Source organism: Aquarana catesbeiana, linkage group LG07 (genome assembly GCF_042186555.1).
Source record: "Aquarana catesbeiana isolate 2022-GZ linkage group LG07, ASM4218655v1, whole genome shotgun sequence".
Lineage (NCBI taxonomy): Eukaryota > Metazoa > Chordata > Amphibia > Anura > Ranidae > Aquarana > Aquarana catesbeiana.
Genome location: NC_133330.1, coordinates 280,329,493 through 280,354,794, shown reverse-complemented (window position 1 = coordinate 280,354,794; position 25,302 = coordinate 280,329,493).

The window sequence follows — 25,302 nt, the reverse complement described above, 5'->3', positions numbered from 1 at the left end:
ATAAAATGATTTGTGAGAAACAAATAAAAAAAAAAGTCTCACTTCATTTTCCTTTCATCTAGTTGAGAAACCTGCAGAATGCTGTTTACTTCACTCCAAGAGACATCTGCTCTATCATTTTATTAACTTATTCCCTGTTAAAAAAAGCTAGATGATAAAAGCCGTCAGTAACAGAAAGTACTGAGATGCCTGCCAACCCCCTGTTTCCATTCTCTCTCGCCTGCTTGGCTTGTTTGCTGATGGTCGGGGCTCAGTGATCCTCTGACTTTTCTCTCCGCGAGACCTCAGCATAGCAGGTCATGCACTAATTGTCCGGGTTTTTTCACACTTTTCATTTTCCCACCTGACTGCACAATCAATTCCTGCTTCCGACCAAATCCATCCCTCCGCCCAGCCAGTCGTCCCTGCTTCACATATTTATCATGCACCATACCGCGCTTTGACTCTGTAATATTTCACTCTATCACTTAATAGGTCACTCCATCCCAGCATTAATTATGAAGGCAGCTGGAGAAAGTAATGCAACACGGGCCCTTTAAAGGACCAATAGGCTTCATGGAATGCCAGTCTTTTTCATATTTAATTATAACAGCGATTAAATGACTAGTGCAATTTGGAAGCTGTTAAAGTGACCCTGTTGCTAGACTTTTCATTACAACAGCAATCTTCCCATAAGATTATTTGTGCATTTAACATGTTTTAGACCTGTAAAAGCCTCCCTTGTGTAGACGAATGTAGCGCACCCCCTAAGGTACTGCAAGTGCAAAGGGTTCCCTCACACCGCATTCTCACAGCACCCTCGAGGCAAGGAACAATCCAGTGCTTTGTTTTGTATTTTTACTAGGGGGTTTAACTTGGATGGGAAAAAGGGTAATATGGGATGCTCACTTGACTTCAGTAGAACTTTTCAGGGACAACTTCTTCTGTACAGGTTTTATTTACACTCCTCAGCTTCCTTCAGCACAACACTTGCTTGAAGCACTACAACTCCCAGGACTGGCTGGCACACTGTAATGTTATCTGACTACAAGGCCCAATCAGTTTAGTAGCAAATGCCCTTTACAGGCAGGGACTGTGGGCCCCTTTGGTAGTGTAGCATTGTCTTAGTGCCCAGCTGTCTTCCTGTGGCTACTGATCTCAGCACCACCTCTTCAGGCACTGCCAGCCCACCTGGCTGCAGCTGCCCCTTTCTCCAGCCCTCTTGATTAAACTTCCACAGTCCTCCCAGACTGACTCTGTATCCATCTCAGACTGCTCTCACAGTGTTTTCCTCCTGCTTGTAATGGAACGTCCCACACTATGCTTGAGTGCTTCAGTCATATACCAAGGAGTGGCTTCACAACAACTCCGTGACTGTTCTTGAATGGCCCAGCCAGAGCCCTGACTTAAACCCAATTGAGCATCTCTGGAGAGACCTAAAAATGGCTGTCCACCAACGTTCACCATCCAACCTGATAGAACTAGATCTGCAAGGAGGAATGGCAGAGGATCCCCAAATCCAGGTGTGAAAAACTTGTTACATCTTTCCCAAAAAGACTCATAGTTGTATTAGATCAAAAGGGTTCTTCTACTAAATACCGAGCAAAGGGTCTGAAAAAGGGTCAGTTTTTCTTTTTTAATAAATCTGCCAAAATGTCAAAAATTCTGGGTTTTTTATGCCAATATGGGGTGCTGTGTGTACATAAATGAGGAAAAAATGAACTTAAATGATTTTAGCAAATGGCTGCAATATAACAAAAAGTGAAAAATTTAAGGGATATATGTATATATATATATATATATATATATATATATATATATATATATATATATATAAATATAATAAAAGTGTACACTGCGCTAAATTGAAAAAATATATGGTGCGGAGCAGCTACTTACAAGGTGACAACAACCAAAGAAACATGTGAAAATGAAATAAAAAGTAGCGCATAAATGGTGCCAAAAGTCTTCAATCAAAAAAACAACTGAAAAAAACAAATGTCCACAAATAATAAACATAACAGTGAAAAAACTTGTAAGTCTCTCAATATAAGTGAATAAAATCCTGTCGGTGAGTGGGAAACAAATGACATGGAATGTCCCACTGAAAACCATGCGTGGATGCAGGGAGACAGAAGTTAAAACGCAGGTGAATCAACAAATCATCCCCAAGTTGTATCTCTCAACAACATGCGACTTGGTAAAGGTGGTGTGTAAGAAACTCTTACCAGATATGATGGACTCCCTTGTCAGCGACAGGGAGTCACTCGAGCGGGTTGCCTCTCAGGGCCAGTGAACAGACATCACAGCTCTGCGAACCTTCTGGGTCAAACTCTGCGCGGATCTCCCGGGGTCGCCAGGTGGGTCCTCCCAAAGGATGGCCAAGGTGCGGATCAGAGGGAACAATGTGTCACGTACAAAGGCTGGAGTGAAGGCTGGTTGAATCTCTCAGTAAGTATGTGGAGAAAAAATAAACAAGCTCCACATAGTGTAGATGAGCAAAAATAGGATTTTTATTGCTAAAAACGCCAGATAACAATAAAATGTGATCACAGAGTATAAAATAAAAAATGGGCAACAAGGAGGATGCTGGAAGCGCCCGAAGCTTTTCGATCAATAGATCGTCTACTGGGGCATGCAGCATCCCCTCCAGGTTGCCTAATATTTATAAAAAACATTCCAAAATGGTGTGTGCTGTCAAACAACCTTCCCCATTGGATGAATGGGGTCACATGATCACACCTGATGATGACCATGATGTTTCACACCTGACAGGTGTGAAACATCATGCATTAGTATACATAGTGTGTGATTAACCTGTTGTATGTCACCAAACAGACCTCACATAGAAAAATAATTGAATAATACAACCTCAGACTGTTCAAAAATGAAATAAACAGGGAACGGAATTTGACCTGTTATATATCACCAAAAAAGACCTTACATAGATAAATAGTAGCATGATATCACATCAGAATGTTCAAACATTTTGTAATGAAGTGGAATGAACAAGAAACGGACTTATATGCACAATACTCCCATTGCTGACACTTCTGTGTCAGCTCTAAAGCAACATGGAGTCAGTGCCAATCAGGGACTATGTTTCTGGGGGCGGGCAGAGCCAACCACCAATCGCTGTGAAGACAGGAAGTCACTGGCGGCGCCGCCCAACCTCCATGAGACAGACATGAGGAAGTGACGTCGGAGCGCAGGACCAGCTCCACGTCCATCCCCTGTCATGTGGAAGTCAGGGAGAGGAAGAGGGAGGGGGGACGAGTGTCAGATAAAACGTTCCCAACGCCGGTGCCCAGGCTCCTCCCCCGTGTCTCCGGAAGTAACAAAAAATGTTAATAGCAGCCAGAAATCCCACCTCAATGATGGAAAACTGGCAAAAAGTTACCTAAGAAATGGGGAAGGGGACGCACCACTCAACAGACGGCAAGGCACAAGGGCAAGGGCCATACAGTTGGGTGGCGCGCCTGAAAGGAAGGGTAGTGCTCGGCTGACTTCTAACAGTTGAAAATCGAGGGACCAAAAACCAGCACTAAATACATCAATGCTGGCGAGAGCCCCCAAAGTGTAATAATAATCCCTTCCTATCAAAACAACAGACAAGATAAATGAATAAAATGCAATGTCTTCTAAAGACATGATATAAAATGGGTTCATGAACATTGCATCTACAAAGTAAGAGCCATCCTCATAATGTTAACCGTGCACAAGCCAGTGTGAAAAGCCAACATGCGGAAGGTGTAGCTCACCTCTGAATATAATGTAAGCGCACCCCCAAAAAATTGCGCCAACACAGGGGAAAATAGAATAATGTGGAAATAAACATAGGTGGTAGTATTAAAGGGGAGCACCTGAAAATATATGCAGATGTGATGAAATGAATACAAAAAAGGGGGTGTTAAGATGAATTGATAAACGAGTTGAGGTCCCACTCCACGTTCATCCCAAACGGGAAGAAGGACCTCAACTCGTGAATCCAGTATGTCTCGAGACGTGAAACCCCACGCAGACGAGACTCACCCCTCCAGTGCGGGACAAACTTGTCAATAACCTGGAACAGAGTGCCTGTGGGATCCCTGTCATGGTGTTCCAGGTAGTGACGTGGCACAGTGTGCTTGTCCCTACCTTTTTTGATTGCAGCCACGTGTTCATTAATACGAACAGAAAAAGTTCTGATCGTGCGACCCACATATTGTTTGTGGCAAGGACAGGTTATCAGATAAACGATGTATTGTGAGGAACACGTGGTGAAATGCTTCATGGAGTAGGTGCGGGAAGTGACAGTGGACTTAAAAGTGACACTCTTGCGTCTTCCCCCAATATTATGTAGGCAGACCTGGCACTTACGACAGGGGTAGTAACCTTTACACTCCTGAAAGAACGACACTTTTTTGGGGGGGTCTATTATATTTGGGGCGATCTGTCCCTGAATGGACCTAGCGCCTCTAAAGACTACCGAGGCCTGCTTGGGTAAAACAAGACCAAGTAGTCTATCGTTCTGTAATATTCCCCAATGTTTTTTAATAATACGTTTAATCTGTTTAGATTGAATAGAATGGGTGGTAAAAAAGGATAGCTTAGCATTAAATGTAGTGTTGTCTTTAGAGCGTTCTATAAGCGTAGCCTGCCTTTCAGTGAGTAGTGCTCTATTAATTTCGCTGTCTAGCAGGTGAGGGTCGTAACCCTTATCCAGGAATCTGCTTCTGAGGACTTGAGATTGGGATAAAAAATCTGAAGTCTGGGTACAGTTGCGCCTCAATCTTAAAAACTGGCTGCGGGGGACTGACCGAAGCCATTCTTCGCAATGGCAGCTGTCGATCGGAATGTACCCATTCCGATCTGTGGGTTTGAAGTAGGTACGGAACTCTAGGTGTTGGTGCACAACTGAAATTTCCAGATCGAGGAAATGCACCTTGGTTGTGCTGGCTTCAAAACTCAACGAAATCCCCCTGTCGTTGGCGTTGAGAGTATTCATGAAGCCCTCGAGTGATGGCCGATCTCCTTCCCAAAAGAGGAGGATGTTGTCTATGTACCTGGCCCAAAGAACCAATTCGGGTCTCCGGGCAGCATAGACGACATCCTCCTCCCACTGGGCCATGAAGAGGTTAGCGAGACTGGGGGCAAATTTGGCCCCCATGGCCACGCCCCTCTGTTGTAAAAAGAATTTGTCCTGAAACCAGAAATAATTATGCCTGGTTGCAAATTTTAACAGCTGCATAATGAAGTTTCATTGTAGTGTGGGGAGTCTTCCATCTTTGGAGAGATGGTTTTCGACTGCTTCAAAACCCAGATGGTGTGGTATGCACGTATATAACGCTGCAACATCAGCTGTAACCAGGAAAGTATATATATATATATATACCCTCTAAGCTCCTTATGCAGCGGAGAACAGAGAGCTGGGGGAGGAAAAACAGCAGGACACTGAACGTCTCAGTGAATTGCTCAGCAGGGACAATTCTGATTATAGGAGGAGAGCACACTAGAGCACGGCTAGAGAACTGACCAGGTTACCGCTTCCTCCAGTTTGAAGATAAATATCAGATATTATAGCCGCATATTGCAACAAAGAACTAGGCAGGACTCGTTTGGCTGCAAAGCTGGAATCCTTTTTCTTGTTCATACATCACGGGACACAGAGCTCTATTCATTACATCATGGGTTAGATAGTCACCTTCAGGGGTTGGAAACAAGGTTTTGCCTGTAATGTCTCTCTCTGAGGACTGGGCTCTGGGATCCAGTACTTTTGAGCACATATATTGAAGATGCACATAGTTTTTCTGGCAGAGTCTTCTACAGGTCCAGGGAAGAGGCTCCTGTAAGTAGGAACCCAGAACCCTGAAGGTTGGCACAACACTACCCCCCGTGATGGGTGAAGGTTGGGTCTGGCTGTTCTCAGCAGTATCCTGCGGTGGGGGTAAGGTAAGTGAAGCAATCCTAGGCGAACACCTTAAGGATTAGCTTCTTTGAGTTGTTGCATGTCTTACCTGTTATCTGCCACTAGAGGGAGTAAGAGGCATACCTGGTGTTACTTACATGCTTCCAGGAAATACAGCTCAGTGAAGCCGCTCTGTCAGTCACTCACCTCCTCCGCTGCAGGCTCTGCCACTTAAATGATAAAGGGGATCCCACGCAGTCTTGGGGTCCCGCATAGCTTCCCAGTCTTTTCCTTTCTCCCCCTTGCCCCCAGCCACCGCCATATTGGGACTACATGTGTGCGCGCGCAGGGGGCGTGCTTTTACAGTGAAAGCGGTGGGGAAGGAGGGGGCGTGGTTGCGGGCGCGGTGCACGTGCGGCGTGCACGGCGACTCACTGCGCAGGCGCGAGGTGCTTGTTTTAAGAAGAGCACCAAGAAATCACCGTCAGGGTCTGGGGACTCTAGACGTGCCTGCAGGGTAACATCCCCCCCTGAGAGACTGGAGGCAGCCACGCAGGATGAGTGATCGCCGCTGTCAGGCATTGCTGCTTCTCCCAATATTGCAGCCCCTACACATTTCACTGATGATGCTATGGAAGCAGCATTGGGTGGTTTAGAACAAAGGATTACTGCTTTTATCACAGCATCCTTAGGAGATAGCAGAAAACGTGGTAGGTCTCTTTCCTCTGCTCTGGGTTCCCTATCAGATGATCAGCAGTCTGATGATGATGATACAACACTGTCTGGGGACAAGGATCACGAGCAGACGAATCAGGGGATGAGGAGAAGCTCTCTTCTAACTCGCAGGCTCTCAAGCTACAGTTGCAATATTATACAGAGATGGTGCGTACCACATACAATTTGCCCTGTACTGAATCAGCTGTGTCCCCTGTTTCATCCTTGGGGTCCCGGAAGTCTCCACAGGCTGCATTTTCCTTTCCCATCCATCCATTAATGGAAAAGCTAATGTATGATGGCTGGGCTCACCCAGATAAATCATTTTCTCCTCCTAGGAAATTCTCCCTGCTCTACCCAATGGAGGAAAAATTCACCAAGAAATGGAGTGTGCCAGCAATAGATGCGGCTATTTCTTGTGTGAATAAAAGCCTAACTTGTCCTGTGGACAATGTTTAGGGGTTTAAAGATCCAACTGACAAGAAGCTGGAATCATTACTTAAATCCTCTTTTGCCTTGGCTGGCACTGTGGTCCAACCTGCAGTTGCAGCAGTTGGTATGTGCCAATATTTGAAGGAGCAGGTGAAGCAGGTAGTTAATTTTCTTCCTGCAGCTCTTCCGAGGGCCTTATGTTTTGCAATAGATGCTATTATGGATTCTGTCCAGCAAGCATCCCACCTTACACTCCTGCTGGTATACATGCGTAGGTCCTTTTGGCTTAAACATTGGGCAGCTGAAGCCTCATGCAAAAGATATTTAGCTGGGTCCCCATTTCATGGGGAACGCTTGTTTGGGAATGATCTGGATAAATATATCCAGAAGATTTCTGGTGGCAAGACCACCTTATTGCTGGTTAAAAAGAAAGATAAACATCCTTCTTTTAAACGTTCTCTTTCCCCAGCCCCGAGTACCTCGGCCTCTAGGCAGTGGCGACGGCCTTCCCAGTCCAGTACAAGAGGAAAGGTCCAAGGCCAAGCCCATGGGCAAAAGAAGCCTTGAGGTCAAAGATCTGCTAAACAGAATACCAAAGCCTCCTTGTGAAGGGGTGCCCCCGCTCGGCCGAGTGAGGGAAAGGCTTTGGTGTTTTGTGGATCTTTGGCAGAAAGAGGGTTCAGGACAAATGGGTATCCTCCACTGTATCTCTCGGGTACAAGCTGAAATTTCGAGAAATTCCACCATCCTATCTTCTTTGGTCAAGTGTCCCCAAGGATCCAGAGAAAAGGAGACAATTGTTTCTGGCTTTGGATCGCCTGTTATCTCAGGGGGTGATCATAGAGGTGGCTCCAGAGGAGCAGGGCTCAGGGTTTTACTCAAACCCTTTTTACAGTCCCGAAGCCAAACGGAGGTGTCAGACCCATTCTGGATCTAAAGGACCTAAATCAGCTCTTAAACATTTGCTCATTCCGCATAGAGTCTATTGGCTCAGTGGTTTCCACCCTTCAGGGGGGAGAATTCCTGGCATCAATAGACATCAAAGATGCATATCTACATGTGCCAATTTTTCCCGCTCACCAGAAGTTCTTAAGGCCTGCGGTAGAGCAGCGCCACTTCCAGTTTGTGGCCCTCCCTTTCGGTCTAGCTACGGCGCCTCGAGTATTTACAAAGGTTCTAGGTCTGCCCCTGGCAAAATTAAGGGATCAGGGCATAGCAGTAACAGCTTATCTAGACGATCTACTACTGGTAGAACAGTCCATGGCACGCTTGAAGCACAATGTGCTCAGCACAGTAAGATACTTGGAGTACCTATGCTGGGTCCTCAACCTGGAAAAATTACTATTACAGCCCCTAAGAAGGCTGGAATATTTGGGCATGATCATAGACACAGTCCAAAGCAGGGTATTCTTGCCCAAGGCAAAAGCCAAAGCCATAAAGGATTTGTCCGACTAGTCAAGGTCAGGAAGACTCCTTCCATTCGTCTCTGTATGAGATTATTGAGGAAGATGGTAGCCTCATTCGAGGCTGTTCCTTACGCCCAGTTCCACTCAAGGCCTTTACAGAACAACATTCTGTCTGCCTGGAACAAAAGAGTTCAAGCCTTGGACCTTCCAATGCGCCTGTTACTAGCAGTGTGCCAGAGCCTCAATTGGTGGTTACTAGACAAGAATCTACAGAAGGGAAAGTCCTTTGTTACAATATTTTGGAAAGTCGCGACTACAGATGCCAGCCTTTAAGGCTGGGGAGCAGTTCTGGAAGAAGCTTCGATCCAAGGAAAATTGTCCAGAACCGAAGGGTCTTTACCAGTCAACATTCTGGAACTTCGAGCAGTCCTTCTGGCCCTGAAGACCTGGACAGGCAGGCTACAAGGCTGTCCTGTCCGAGTTCAGTCCGACAATGCCACAGCAGTCGCCTATATCAAACACCAAGGGGGCACCAGGAGTCTGAGTGCCCAGAGGGAGGTGAATCACGTTCTCACTTGGGCAGAGAAACATGTTCCTTGTCTATCTGCAGTCTTTATACCAGGGGTGGAAAATTGGTAAGTGGATTTTTTAAGCCGCCAGCAGCTGGACCCAGGAGAATAGTCGCTACACCCCGGCAATATGCCAGAGATGGGGTACCCCGGATGTAGACCTACTAGCCTCCAGGTTCAACAACAAACTGGACATCTTTGTATCAAGAACAAGGTTCAGATGCCTTGATAGTTCCGTGGGATCAGTTTTCTCTGATCTATGCGTTCCCTCTAGTTCCTCTTTTTGCTCGGTTACTTTGCAGGGTCAAGACAGAAGGGAAGCTAGTAATCCTAGTAGTCCCGGCTTGGCCCAGGAGGTCCTGGTATGCAGAGATCATAAGGATGGCAGTCGGAAGGCCATGGGTGCTCCCACTGCGACCAGACCTGCTCTCGCAAGGGCCAATATTCCATCCTTCCTTACAAAGTCTGAATTTGACGGTTTGGCTGTTGAGACCCACGTCCCGAAAAAACGTGGGCTCTCAGGTCCAGTCCTAACCACTCTGGTTAATGCTATTATAGAACCTGAAAGGCATATGTCTCCTGGTGTGAGTCCAAAGGATGGTATCCTAGAAGGTAAATAAGTATGTGAGGGTCACCGGCGCATATATAATAAATTAAATAAATGTGAATCCTACTTCGGTTGCTGCAGTCAAAAAAACACCAATATAAGTGATGAAAAAAATTTAAAAAATACTGTTAACTGCGCCACCTTACTATTTTAAAATTAGATACACCACTAATTTACTCAAATTTGTTATGTGATCAAGATTCTATACTTCAATATATCCAAATCTACAAACTTAAAGTGCAATGTGCCAAATGCCAAAAATACCATAAAACCACATACAGATACAATTGTTACATAAATAGATATAAGATGCTACAGTGTCCAATTTATGAATAAGTGATTCTTATGCTTGTTAGCTCAATTATCCATTTCTCCTTGTGACATTTCCACCATTGAAAGTGACAATTCCACCACCACCTGTATTAACCACTCACCATACTTACCAGTATTGAATGGCGTGTTTTCTGTCTGTTGCACGGCAGCTCGAATGTGTTAAATGCTGGGTTTTGGCTGTGTCTAAGGATGGGTTAAAACACACACAAAACACGCCCTTCAACACACCCCCAACCCGCCCCGCAAAAGCGAGGCAGAAGGTGACAATTACATTCTCTCTCTGCGCTAAGTAGATCGTCGGATACTGCCTCAGACAATTTGCGCATGCGCCGTGTTGACGTCACGCCAGCTGATCAACATATCAGCTGGAGTGATGTTGCGTACTGCGCAGACCCATCGGAGGCATTTTTTGATGAAGGGCATTTCTCAATAGAACACCGGCTTCAGGCTCAGAAAGTACAAAACCCATTAACATAAGTATAAACACAGGACACCTTCAGACAATAGCAGGAGACCTCAGTAGCAGATTGCCCGGCTCCTTCACAGTTCCAGAGGCCAATGTGACCAACTCTTTCAATTAACATATATCGTTCAGAATCAAACAGGAATAGTCTTTATATACCGTATATACTCGAGTATAAGCCGAGTTTTTCAGCACTTTTTTTGTGCTGAATGTGCCCCCGTCGGCTTATACTCGAGTCAAGCACTTTTCTGCCGCAAAAAAGGACATTTTCCGAACCGTATTTGGGGCCCCGTATCTCGGGGCCACTTGGTGCTAGGAACCCCAAATTTGGTGTGCAAACCCAGTGGAACTAGCACTACAACATAAGCACAACAACATGGGGTTCCTAGCACCAAGTGGCCCAGAGATAGGGGGCCCCAAAGTCGGTTCGGAAAATGTCATTCTCTGCTTCAGAAGTGCTTGACATTTTCTGAACCAACTTTGGGGCCCCGTACGTCAGTGCCACTTGGCGCTAGAAACCCCAGCTTTTGGATATGTTGTAGAGCTAGTTCCACTGGGTTTGCACACCAAATCTGGGGTTCCTAGCACCAAGTAGCCCCGACATACGGGACCCAAATCCGGTCAACTGTGTCCATCTGCAGCAATGTCATTTCAGGACCCTTTGGGTCCAGAGACCCCAAATTTTGGCTGCAGCTAGGGAACATCTAGGAACCCTTAACTACTGAGTTTGAAGTTCGGGGGACCTATGGCTTCAAATGGGCACAGTGAGGCTGCAAATGGGCATTGTTGACCCTCTTTTCCACTTACAGTAGCAGCGCATTTCTCACCCTAGGCTTATACTCGAGTCAATAAGTTTTCCCAGTTTTTTGTGGTAAAATTAGGTGCCTCGGCTTATATTTGAGTCAGCTTATACTCAAGTATATATGGCATTTCCTGGGAGATATTGTGGATAAATATTAGTGTCCCACCTGAAGTAATCCACCGCATTCTCAGTGTCCGCTAAGTGGTGGTCCATCATTAGAGAATGATCTGCTCTCTCCCTGAGCTATAGTCAGTGGGTAAGAGACTTGCTCCTAGTCCTCTCCAGAAGCCCCTATCTTGGCTGGGTCTGTCACACTGCTTTCCTCACACCTGCTTACGTGCCACTGGTCAGGACACCTCTGTGTGTCGTGAAGAGGGTTCCTTCCACACCCGAGCTCCCAGACCCAAGGACACCCCTACCCCAGACTAGGGGGCTATCATTAAAGGTCTCCAACAGCCTCCTAATGCTCCATCTCCATCTTCCACCTGAACTTCACTGCCACAGCTGGGCTGACTCTAAGTATATGAAGGGGCCTGTCCCTTGCCAACCGATCTGTTGGGGATTGGTCAGGGCCCTCATGAATACTCTAGGCAGCTCCTCCTCACCTCCACTCCCATTCTTCTAGACTCTTCTCCAAGTTTCTAGAAGTAGGGGGAGGAATAAGAGGTGCTGCCTGTAAGTCATCCAGCCTTCCCCGAGTCTCTGCCCACACCCAGATAAAAAAAAAAAAAAAACACAGACTTGGCTGCCAGACAAGCCTGAACATTTTACGTACATTAGCAACAAAAAATCTAGCACACTAGCTAAGGGGTGCTACACGTAAAAAAAAGCCCTGAGTCTCAAGTGACACATGTATGGTGCGCTCCATCACTCTTCTCCTGGATGCTACATAAAAGTTTATGTAGGGTGGTGATAGGAGGGGCAAGCGAAGCTGGGCCAGCACAGACAATAGTTGGATTGGAGGGCTATGATGTGCAAGGAGGAAAGGGTCTTCTCTTCCTAAAGTAGTCAAATTTGCTAGTCAGTTCAGCACATTGAAACTGAATGTTAAAAAATGTTTACTGCAAGGAAAATGTTGCAAGTAAGCATTTAAAATATATGTTTTTTTCTGTATTTTTACCTGCAGGATGGTGACAGGGTCTCTTTAAAGAACTATTTTCCTCTGCATACAGATTAGTCAGTTTTCTAACTAAACTTCTTGAACATCAGAAGAAAAGAACGCCATATTTTAGACAATTCAGGTTTTCATGCCATCACTACCTAAACCCCCCCCCCCCCCCAGCTCTGACTTCTCATGCTGCCAAAGCATGGGGGCATCAAAGTGATAAGATGTAGACACAATTAGTCAGATCCAAGGCTGCAGCTAGCAGTAACAAATGAGTGCTTAGAGTATAGTATCTAACCTTATATCCTACAACTTATTTATGTAGAGTGGACCTTTACCTGAAAATCACACTCAGCTTCACCACTCTTTGTCCCCTCCAAGGTTTTTTTTTTTTTTTGTTGTTTTTTTTTAAATCACATTTTGTTTGATAAATTAGAACTTTTTTTTGGTGGTACCTACTCTCAGTTTCTCGTTCCTCACCTAGGCAAGGATGGCATACCTCCTGTCCACAGCCCCCTGGGATTTATATAAGTGGCGTATCTCAGGAGGCTACACACCAATTTCCCTACAGTCTGTGGTCTTGCGCATGCACAGTAGGGTGGCAATGGTGAGTGATGATAAAAGTGACAGCTGGCTCCTGAATGCAGATAGTAGAGCCCTTGAAAGAATCAGGTGCGTGAAAGACAGCACTGGACTTCATTGGCTGGTAAGTGTTTCATGAAAGTCAGTAGCTACATTACTTCTAGCTGCTGACTTTTAATATTTCCATAGCCAGGTACAATTCCTCTTTAAAACTGAAATTCAGGCAAACAGCTAAATACACAGCTGAAATCCATATATGTGAACCACCTTGTCTGTTCATTGGACTGAGGTGATGATGTTCATTTGTTGTCCAGTAAGGAGGCTGGAGCCAGAGAGGAATAGGCTCCAAGTCTTTCATCTGATGCTGTACCTGACTTCGCAGGCAACCCCAAACGAAGTGATATCCTACCTGACAGTGCCTATATAGTTTCAGTGCCAATGTCATTCATTACAGCCAGCAGGTAGAGGCAATAGGCTTTTAACCCCTGCTAGCAGTCGAGGAAAAGGTTAAAAGCGCAGGAAAAGTGTCACAGAAGCCTGTAATGCGCTTCGGCAGCGCTGCCCATTGATTTAAATGGCAGGGGCAGTTTTGGAGCGCTGTATACACTGCCCCAAAGATGCTGCTTGCAGGACTTTTTTTCCCATCCTGCAAACGCACCGCCCCAGTGTGAAAGCACCCAGGCTTTCACAGTGGGGCTGCAAAAGTTTACAGGCACTTTTCAGGTGTTATTTTTAGAGCAAAAACGCCTGTAAAACGCGTCAGTGTGAAAGTAGCCTAAGCAGAAGAGTGGGTTTAATAATAAAGTTGGCAGTGCCTCCACCCAGGACAGGGTCCTCCTGGGGAATTAACCAGTAAGCTAATCAAAGTAACTGGGCACAGGAGAACTACTGCATCCAGCATATAACTTTAACCTTAAGTATACAGAGATACACCAGTATGAAATAATGCAAGCTTTATATATTAATATTAATAATAGTATATACATCCAATTCACTAATAGGTATTATCAGTAAAGGTCCGAACAGGAGTCTTGAGTCTTGGTGGAATTGTGCACATATACATGAGTATTTATCAGTGGTGGCCCGTAATGCAGGGCGCAGGGGCACCACCCCCCATCCATACGTCCGGCCCCCTAATCTACATGCGGGGCACCGGATGCATGAATTCCAATGTTTTTTTTTTCTTTTAAAGCATGTGATTAGAGCTTTAGGCTCTAATAGACTTCAAAAAAGGGTGGGTTCGGGTCGGCTCGGTGCACCCCAAGGAAACCCAGTTGTGTGACAATAGTGAATGAATATTCACTATTGTCACACTGATTCTCATCCTGGCCAAGCAGGAAGCATGTCTTGAGACCAGTGGCGGCTGGTGCTCAAAATTTTTGGGGGGGCGCAAACAAACTGAAAAATTCTGAAAAAAAAACATCAATCGCAGCCACTGTCATCAAAACGCAGCCACTGTGTCATCAAAATACAGCCACTGTGTCATCAAAAATGCATCCACTGTGTCATCAAAATGCATCCACTGTGTCATCAAAACGCATCCACTGTGTCCACTGATCCCAGAAACCATGATTGTCTTCTTAATAGCAGCCAGCATCTCTTTGAACAAGGGGGAAGGGGGGCAAGTTATCAAAGAAGGAGACTCACAGTGATTTGGGGGGCTGGGAGAGGATGCTGTATGTGCTAGGGGCCACTTTGGGAGCAGAGAGGATTTGTGCTGGGGGGGGTCTAATTTTATATTCAACCCCCCTTCTAGCACAAATCCTCTCTGCTCCCAAAGTGGCCCCTAGCACATACAGCATCCTCTCCCAGCCCCCCAAATCACTGTGATTATCTCTCTTTGATAACGTGCCCCCCTTCCCCTGCAAGTGTCATATTCAGACCTCAGATCAGCACGTCCTGTGTATGTGTCCATTCTCCTCCCCCTCTCCGTCTGTCTGTGTATAGGAAGGCACTCGGAGGTGTCTTCAGTCCGTGTGTTAGTGAGACAGGAGAGGGGAGGAATGGGGAAGAGAGGGACAGATACAGATGCAGCTGTGCTGTGCTGTCCTGGAGCTCACCCTCCTTGCCAGACTGGAACCCGTCCCTCATACTGCTCTTATCTTCCTCCTGCAGCTCCGCTCGGCCGAAGAACGGAGCTGCCGACGTCACTTCCGGCTTTCGTCTGTTTCACGAAAGCCGGAAGTGACCTCAAGATTTGAAAAACAAAGCTCCAGCCCATAGAATCACACTGATTCTACGGGCGGAAGCGAATCGGCGTTTTCGTTTGCGCCACAAGGCGGGTTAAAAGCCCGCAAATGAAGCGCCACGTCTGCAATCTTGTGATTGCATTGACGTGGCACTTCCCATAGTGCACTGCGTCCGGCGCCACAGTGCACTTTGTTAAAGGACTTTTTTTTTGTTGTTGTTCTTAAAGGGTCCGTTTTAAAAAATTATTTTTTTTTTTTTTTGACTACAGGAGGGGGGGGGGGGGGGGGCGGCGCCCAGGCGCCCCCTATGGAAGGGCCGCCACTGCTTGAGACCTGTTTCCTAATTGGCGGAAAGGAGAAGCAATCCTATTTGCCTATGAGAAGGAGGGAGGAGACGCATGGTCGCCGAGAGGAGACATAGGAGAAGCCGCCGTCCGTCACCCGTAAGAAAGAGCTGCCCACGCCATTAATGGGGTAAGTACGGGGCCGACCGACCGACCACAAAATTGCTGAAGGGAGTGATTTATAGCAGAGCACAAACCAATGTAGAAGCGCTTTTGCCAGCAACTCTAGAGATTGAATTGCTAGCTGGCAATCTCTGCTACAAAATTGCTTTTCTACCACCCGCCTAAGTACCAGGTAATTCTCTTTTGCTCTCTGAATGAAGGCGTGGGGCACTGAAAGAATGGTAAGTATTAGCTGCTGTTATACCCTGTACACACGATCGGACATTGATTGGACATTCCAACAACAAAATCCATGGATTTTTTCAGACGGATGTTGGCTCAAACTTGTCTTGCATACACACGGTCGCACAAAGTTGTCGGAAAATCCAATCGTTCTGAATGCGGTGACGTAAAACACGTACATCGGGACTATAAACGGGGCAGTAGCCAATAGCTTTCGTCTCTTCATTTATTCTGAGCATGCGTGGCACTTTGTGCGTCGGAATTGTCCACACACGGTCGGAATTTACACGAACGGATTTTGTTGTCGGAAAATTTTATAGCAAGCTCTCAAACTTTGTGTGTTGGAAATTCCGATGGAAAAAGTCCGATAGAGCCCACACACACTCGGAATTTCCAACAACAAGCTCCGATCGCACATATTCCGTCGGAAAGTTCGACCGTGTGTACAGGGCATTAGAGTAAATATGGATATCTGCCATTAAGCAGAAAATGCAATTTGTTGCACCAATCAGTCCTTTTTACATCCATGGTTACTGTGGCCAGCATACTCCAGAGGAAGACGGGGGGGGGGGGTTGGGGTGGTGGAGTCTATGGCAATCTTACCATTATGCAGGGATTTTTTTTCTCAGAGAATAGGTGCAGGAACTCTCCCTTTTTGAGTCACTCCCTGTTTCTGTCTCCCTACCCATCTACGAGCACCGTTCCTTTTAGCGAATACAGAACCAAGTATAATTTTATGGTGCTAAGTCATTTGTATGGAATTTGGTCATTATAACAAGAGAGGCAGTGTGCTCAACCCCCTGCAGCCAACAAAAATAGACCCCCATCAACAATAGATCCCCCACAACAATCGATTAGCCCACAACAATAAACACCCCCAGAAACGATAAATACCCCCATAACAATAGACCTCCAGCAGCAACAACAGATTTCCCAGCAGCCAACATCAGTAGACCTCTCCTTCAACAGTAGATCCCGCCCAGCAACATTTGACCTACCAGCAACATAAGACCCCCCTTCCCCAGCAACAATATATTCCCCACCAGCAACGCTACAACCCCCCCCCCAAGCGGCAATAGATTCTCCAGCACCGGCATCAATAGACCCTCCAGCACACCCCAGCACCCCTTGCCAATGCATAGAATTCAGTGCTGGAGGTGCTGGAGGTGCTGGATTCCCACGTTCCCGCTGAAAAAAGTCCTGCCCTTACATACCATGAGCCAGTCTGACAAAGTCTATGACTTTGTTTCCAGCTCTGCCCTCCTGATGTAAACATTGTGCTGACCCTTTACATGCTGCTAGGCAGTACAGAAACCTGGACCTTCTACTTCTACTAAGAGGTACTTCTTTATACTGACACTTGTGCTAGACATCATATGCTTGATTATGTTCTATTAAAATATGGTAATCCTTCAACATACATATGTATAATTGCCAGGCATGTACTGGCCATCAGCTGCGCTGATGGGCACTGATCAGGGTGCAATAATGGGCAATGGTGTGGCTGCACTGATGGGCACTGACCAGGCTGCATTAATGGGCACTGGTGAGTCTACATTAATGGGCACTGGTGAGGCTATGCCCTGTCCTATGCCCAGTATTGGAATGTTTTTGTATAGTTTATATACAGTTTTTGTGCTTGTTTGCAAAATTAAAGTGGGCCGGTCTGGATGAATTCTAGGGCTAAATTTTTGTCCCAGTCCAGCCCTGATAATTGCAGTTTTATAAAGATAATGCTACAGATGACTGGTGTGGCACCCTCTACCAATAGGTGGGTGCTAGTAATAGGTTTTTACTAGGAACTGCCAGCACAGGCAAATTTAGGCAGGCCTATGCTGCAAGCTAGGCCTGTCTGTTTTGATCTGGGGGCTGGGAGTAGTCAGAGTAGCAGTGGGTGTGACTACCTGTGCTCTAGTTCTGAGGCGCCTCCCCTGCTTCCATGGAGAAAGTTCTGGAATAGCGGCAGGGCCTGGAACTGGAGTGGCAGGCAGATCATGTGGGAGCCCTGACCAATCCCCATCTGGTACTGGCAGGGGGCGGACCTCCTATGTAAGCTGAGGTAACATGCCACGGGGGAGGCTGAGCGAAGTGGAGGATGGAATACTAGGCAGCGGCAGGAGAGCACCCCCATCTGGGGGGGGGGGTGCGCCGATCTCAGGAGGAGGCCCAGGGAGAGCTGTGAGGGAACTTTGCCTCTACAGGGGCCCCCCAGAGGGGCAGGTGAAGCTGTCGGAACGTATGGTCCAGTCAAGTTCTCCATCAAGGATTTAGGGCAGTGAAAAGTCGGTGAGTGTTACCACAGTTGAGGGTTGAATGTGCCAGGAAGTCTGTGAGGGAACTTTACTTCTACACGGTCATTAGCAAAGTCTTCATTATTTACACAGTGAATGATGGGGAGTCCTGGATCAGAAGAAAGACTGTGGGGTTATGTGTCAAATCGATGTGGCCTGAGGGCACAGGATTTGCAAGCTGGGCTAGCTGGGAACAATAGTCCACCATCCATGAGAATGCTTTTAAACTACTAGGCTTCCTGGGAGAGGTACTGCAGGCCTCAGGCTTAGTAGCAGAGAGCAACCAGAGCCTGCTTAAGGACTTGTTCAGAGTGGGTCCTTACTGCTCAGTAGAAGAGGATGTGGCACTAATTCACTTAAGGATACGTTTTGTGCAGGAGGAAAGAAGTTTTGTGCAGGAGGAAAGAAGTTCTGGGACCATCACTCTTACATGGTAAAGAGTGGTGTCCTCATACTTTACACGGTAATGGATGGGGAATTCTCAGAAGAAATAGTCTGCAGGAGTTTAGCAGAGGAGGAGCAACAGTCTGCATAGTGATGCAGGAGGAAATTCATATCAATCATAAATGCACATCATCTCTTCGGGCTCAAATTATGTGCTTATGTGTGTAATTTGTAAAATATGATTACAAATGAAACATCCTATGAGCATCCCATATACCCTTTTCCCCAACCAAGTTGTACCCCCCCCAATAAACAAACAAAAACATTACCAGCAAAAGACTGTTCTTTGTCTCTAGTGGCAAATACACCGCTACACTGGCCTTTTGGGCATCCCATATACCCTTTTCCCCAACCAAGTTGTACCCCCTAATAAACAAACAAAAACAAAACCAGCAAAGGACTGTTCATTGTCTCTGCAAGTGACGTATGGAGTATGACAAAGGGGTGAATTGGTGGATTGTCTGTTACTAGTGGCAAATACACCGCTACACTGGCCTTTAAAGTGAGGACAGGGTTAACTACGCGGGTCCCGTTAGCACTTTCTGGCTGCCTCTCTTCTTGGAGTTGTGCCCTAAAGGAAGATATATTGTCTGCAAGTGAAACACACTGATTACTCCACAAGTCATTTTTCTTTTAGAGAGCTTTGCAGAATGTTGCCTCTCTGACCTATTACTAATGCAGGCCCTTTGAGAACAGTGCTGGCAAGGCCACAAACTTTTACTTTATGTGTATATTCAAGACGTCAAGCTATCCTTTACCCTGCCCCCCATTCACATTGACACACTGTACTCGCTTTCAGTTGAATATTTTCTTTCCTGATTTACAACTCATCTCGCCATCAAGCAGTGGCTGTCTTGGCACAGAGCTGAAGATCTTGTAACTCTTTCTTGAACGCCATCAAAGAAAAAGCAGATGTGACGGGAATCCACAATTCTCTTATATTAAAGCGCATTGTGGGTTGTGAATGAACCCTGGAAGAAAGTCATCATGTTGCTCAGATAGATTCACATTGTCATTTTTCTGAAACAGGTAGGAGCATTTAAAACAAAGTACTTGCTGTTGAGATCTCCTCCACTTTTCTTTTCTCCAGTTTTAAGTATAAATGTTCCTGTAAAAGAAGCTTAAGAACCACATGTGGTTGCAGAGTTCCCTACTCATATGCATGTATGGGCGCTTTCAGAGGTGTAACTAGAACCTTCAGGGCTCCGGTGCAAGAAACCATGAAGGGCCCCCCCGGCATCCAACCGTGGCCCTTCCCACTGATCCCATGGGACCCTTTATTACGGTCCCACTGCGGGCCAACTTCCTGCTGTCTTGGGGTCCAACACCAAAGCCCAGTCGCAAGTGCAACCTATGCGACCCTGGTAGTTCCGCCACTGGTGTCAGTAGTTTTTTATTATCTTTTACATATTTGTTAGGACCCACATTGGGGGGCTTTGGTGAAATTTCAGGGGTCTAAACAGACCCCTGATGTCTCACTCTTGAGACAGAGAAAAGGACTAAGGACAGATTCATCAGTCCCTTTCTCTGCAGCCTCAGCACAGAAGGATAATCAGGAATAGCTCTGTACAGAGCTGCCCATTCATTCATAAACTGAGGCATAGTAAACACAGTTTGCTATACCCCAGCTATAAATTAATTAAAAAAAAGCAAAAAAAACAGAGTCGGTGATCGGTACCAATTACTGACTCTATTAACTAAGACAAGGAAGGGGCCAATAAATGATGGCCCATCCTGACACATCCTCTGCAGCAGCTGGCGGGAGGTGGAAGGGGGAAAACTGGCAGTGCTACGAGGGTGGGGGACAGGGGGGCCAGGGAAGCACACAGGGGTAGCAGGACAGGGCTACGGGGGTGGAGGGATTGGCATGTATAGGAGCCGATGCCCTCCATTTGCCTCCTGCAGCTGCTAAGGGAGAGGAGGAGAAGCAGGCATTCAGCGGCTACATGGAGGGTATCGGTTCTTCAACATCCCACCACACCTGCTTCCCTCCTATCCAGACAAACAGTGTGGCTGCACACTGGTCACCCCATGACCCCTGTACTCATGGGTCATGGCTCATGGGTACTTTCATGAATACAAGGAACAGTGTCCAATACCTTTGCAAAATCTAAATATATCACACTAGCTTCATTACCTAATCCCAGATTTAAAATGTATTACCCCCAAAATAATTATCATGTTAGTCACTGACATTAGCTATATGCTGGTCTCTGACACAGGTAAAGAGTGTTTAAAGGGTTAGTTCTCCTTTGCATTCAAATTTACCTTACAATAATACAATATGGTTCATTGGAGAAAAAAATGTACAATAAGAGTCAAGAAGAAATGTACTGGGCTATTTTGGCCAATAGAGACTGGCATAGATCAATTCCATCAACCATGGAAAAGGACTTTCAAGAAGACCTTATATCCTTTGCGAAGCATATAGTGAAGCCCTGATTGATAAAGAGACATTGGACTATTTAAATGAGCTTATATTAAATAATATTCCTGCAGGCCACAAGGGGGGCTTTTTTTAAGTTTAGCTAGAAAACTTAAATTGAGAGAGATCCCCTGGGCCCTGCAGATTCTAGGACCTGAGAACCATTGAGCAAAAGGAACAAGAGCTCTCCCTCTGACATACAATGGCATACTGTATGCATACCTCCCAACTTTTTGAGATGGGAATGAGGGACACCTATCAGCAAAAGTATGTAGGCATAGGACACACTCCTGGCCACGCCCCCTTAAAGGAGAACTGTACAAAAAAACAAGATTGGTTAAACCCACAAGTGCTTTTTTTTTAACATTACTATTCCTTTATATTGGCTTTTATAATTTACAAATGCAACAATTTAGAAATCAGATGAAAGGTTTAGCGCTGGAAAACACTTTTTGATAGATAAATGTGCATTTTATATACATCTATATAGATCATACCAAAATGAGGGACAAATGAGGAGGAATGAGGGACAGAGGGACATTGCTCCAAATCAGGGACAGTCCCTCAAAATCAGGGACAGTTGGGAGCTATGCTGTATGTGCAGTGCTCTCTCCTATCCCCTGATCTCAGCCATGAACATAATAGGGGATGAAGAGAAAATTGTGCATGTACAACCAGTTGTATGTTAGTGGTGCTACACCCAGTGGTTCTCATCCCCTAAATTCTGATCAGGATGTGGTGAATCTCTATTAATAGACGTTTTTTGGCCAGGCTTCATTCTTGGCCTACATGAATATCATTTAATGTAAGCTCATTTTTTTCTCAACTGAACAATGTTTTTTTTTTTCTTTTAAATACTGTGGCCTTCTCACCAAATTAAGCTTTATCTAGTACACATTGATAAATGCCCATTTGCTCATTGATCCTATCATTTATTAGTATTTGTTTAGACATAACTGCACCTCTTCTTGTGTCAGGTGAGTAAAGTTTAAATAAGGTAATTTCTATGTCCCTCCACAATATTACCGGTCAATTGTAAATCCATTGAAAGACCTTGTTCTCAATTATTATATCTCCTAATTTATCTTGTTAGGGGCCGTTACTATTGTTTTTTTGTTTTTTTTTTTCAAATATACATTTTTTTGATATTTAATAAAAAGAAATTGGAATTTAGACCCATTCCTTAAATGCAACCACTTGTAATACATGGTTACTCAAATATAGTTTTATGCCCCGTACACACGGTCGGATTTTCCGACGGAAAATGTGTGATAGGACCTTGTTGTCGGAAATTCCGACCGTGTGTAGGCTCCATCACACATTTTCCATCGGATTTTCCGACACACAAAGTTTGAGAGCAGGATATAAAATTTTCCGACAATAAAATCCGTTGTCGGAAATTCCGATCATGTGTACACAAATCCGACGGACAAAGTGCCACGCATGCAGAATAAATAAAGAGATGAAAGCTATTGGCCACTGCCCCGTTTATAGTCCCGACGTACGTGTTTTACGTCACCGCGTTTAGAACGATCGGATTTTCCGACAACTTTGTGTGACCGTGTGTATGCAAGACAAGTTTGAGCCAACATCCGTCTGAAAAAATCCATGGATTTTGTTGTCGGAATGTCCGAACAAAGTCCGACCGTGTGTACGGGGCATAAGAGTTACACTGTTGGAACAGATCTCTTGGCAGTTGCAGTTGGTGTCTCATTTGCATTCTTCAGTTGGCGTTAACAGTATATAAATACTATATCCATTCTGTTATATATCTCCGCTTGCCATCATAACCGTAACCTACCTATACCTGTATAAAATGTTTTGTCTGTTTTTCTGCGATATTTAAAAATAACGAGTTTAAAAAATATCATTTTGTCTTTAGCTTCCGTTTTATCCAACATAAACTATTTTTACAATTTGCATTCGATTCTTTACAATTTCTGAATATGTTTTCCACACCTTTAAGTACAGAACTAGATAGATAGATAGATAGATAGATAGATAGATAGATAGATAGATAGATAGATAGATAGATAGATAGATAGATAGATAGATAGATAGATAGATAGATAGATAGATATACACACACATACACACAGTATATAAAAAAATCATATTCAGCCCAAATGCTTCTCTTTTATTCCTAGAATTTCTGGTTTTGTACATGACACATAATTTGGTATTGCTAGATGTTTCCATTTAGTTAATCTTTGTTAAAAAAGCATACTGTCAATTCCAGCTTGCAAGAATAATTATAAATGTGTGCTGTTAAAGTATCATGTATATGAACTGGGAACATTATAATTCAGTTGTCTTCTTCAGAAAATGTATACACACTTCTCCTGGGACAGAACTTCCTCTTGGATTATTAAGGACCAGTACACTAATTTTATTGCAATCCTGGACACATATTAATGGTCCTCTTGTTCAGAATTTAAAATAAGGAGCATTTCTGGCAACAAAAAATATGTTCAAATATAGATGAGTATACCCCCTTACTATAGTGCTTGGTTGGCTATTAAATAAACTAATGCTTCCATGCCAACCTTGCATATTGGGGAAGTGCTATCAAAAAGGGAGGTATCTATATACAGTATATGGTATTATTTTTGGGAGGTCCCCTTATGATGTATTATTTTTGTGGTAGTCCCATTAGAGCAATTATAATTTATCCATAAATGACTGCATGGCCGCATAATGTATAATTACTATTTTTGGGGAGTAGGGGTGTAGTTGGTAATTGTTTGGCCACTCCATGTTTATAGCTTAAAGGGTAACTCCACTTTCATGGGGATAATATATTGTATGCAATTGCGACACAAGTCATATTATAATTGAATTTTATTAAAAACTACCTTTCCTTTTCAATCTGCAGCTCTGTAATTTTCAGAAAATGCAAAGCTATATAGCTACCTGGAGGTGTTCTGTATGAACGTGTACTGAACACATCACAGAAACATCCTTTCCGGCTTGTGTGATTGGCTCGATGATTTTCCGAGAAGTCTGCACTAAGATACAAATCAGATTTCAGGCATCCCCTGCAACAAAAATTTCATTTTTGGCGAGATACTCTAATTTGGAACACATCTAAAGGCATGCAGACCTAGCAGCTTTTCTCATTAGTGCCCTGCAGGTGCACAGCTGATTGATAATTATGAAACCACTCCTATTAGACTCACTTTCCCACATGGGTACAGAGAAACACACAGGGATTTTTTTTCAGAATAACTAAAGGTAGGAATCTGCAACAAAGGTTGTTATAATCCTTGCAATGTTCATATATCACCGAGGGGGAATGTTTGTTTCTCAACAAAAGTGGAGTTACGCTTAAAACTGTGAATTTTGGATACAGATGTGTGTTGGTCTCAGCCTTATCTGGAGCCTTCTGATATACTTTATTTAGGGGTCTCCTTGTTTTCTCCATTTCGTTTCTCTCCCCTCTGTTTGTATGTAACTAAAAAGATTTAAGAAAGGGGGTGGGAGTTTCAAATATTGGGTTTGAAACCATATCAAACGACTAAATTTGATGATGATCCTCCTTTTTAGAAAATTGATAGTTTGGAACATTCTTCTTCCTCTATGATAGGATTGATGTCCATTATTGCATCCGATATTCTTTCAGAGGCCTGGGATTTATGAGTCCATTCATTTGTGGGGTGCCGTTGTTCTTCACCAGATTTTTATACTGTATTGCACACTGATTTGACATCCATGACAGGTAGTAAAGTGTATGATTGGTACCACTCTGTCATATATCAGGGATATGCAATTAGCAGACCTCCAGCTGTTGCAGAACTACAAATCCCATGAGGCATAGCTAGACTCTGACAGCCACAAGCATGACTCCCAGAGGCATGATGGAACTTGTAGTTTTGCAACAGCTGGAGGTCCGCTAATTGCAGATCCCTGTCATATATCAACATGTATGTTTATCAAATAGAAACTGTTGAATCGAAATTGTTTGATTTCTTTGTTTAATCCAGACACCTCAGTGTGTTACCCTTCCTGAAGAAGCAGGCTTTGTCCCACGAAATGCGTCTGCGAAATTCATCTGTACGACTCTTCTGAGTTGTTTGTATCTGAGGTTATGCTTGTAACCGTTACCAACCAAAACTGTGGTTTGTGCTATTGTATGTCCAATGTGTTACTTACCCCTTTCTTGGGACTTTTAAAGATTATGTTTTTATAAAAAGTTTGTACTAATAAACATATTTGATTTTTATACTTACATGGTGTGGTACTGTGAAAATCCTACTTTGTTTAGGGGTGTTTTTTGGGGGGGGTTAATATAACATTATTGTATCTATAAATCCAGTAAGTGATTGGAGGAAGGCTTTCTGCCCCACACACACATAAACACACTAATTTTTACTGTTTGTATTTAA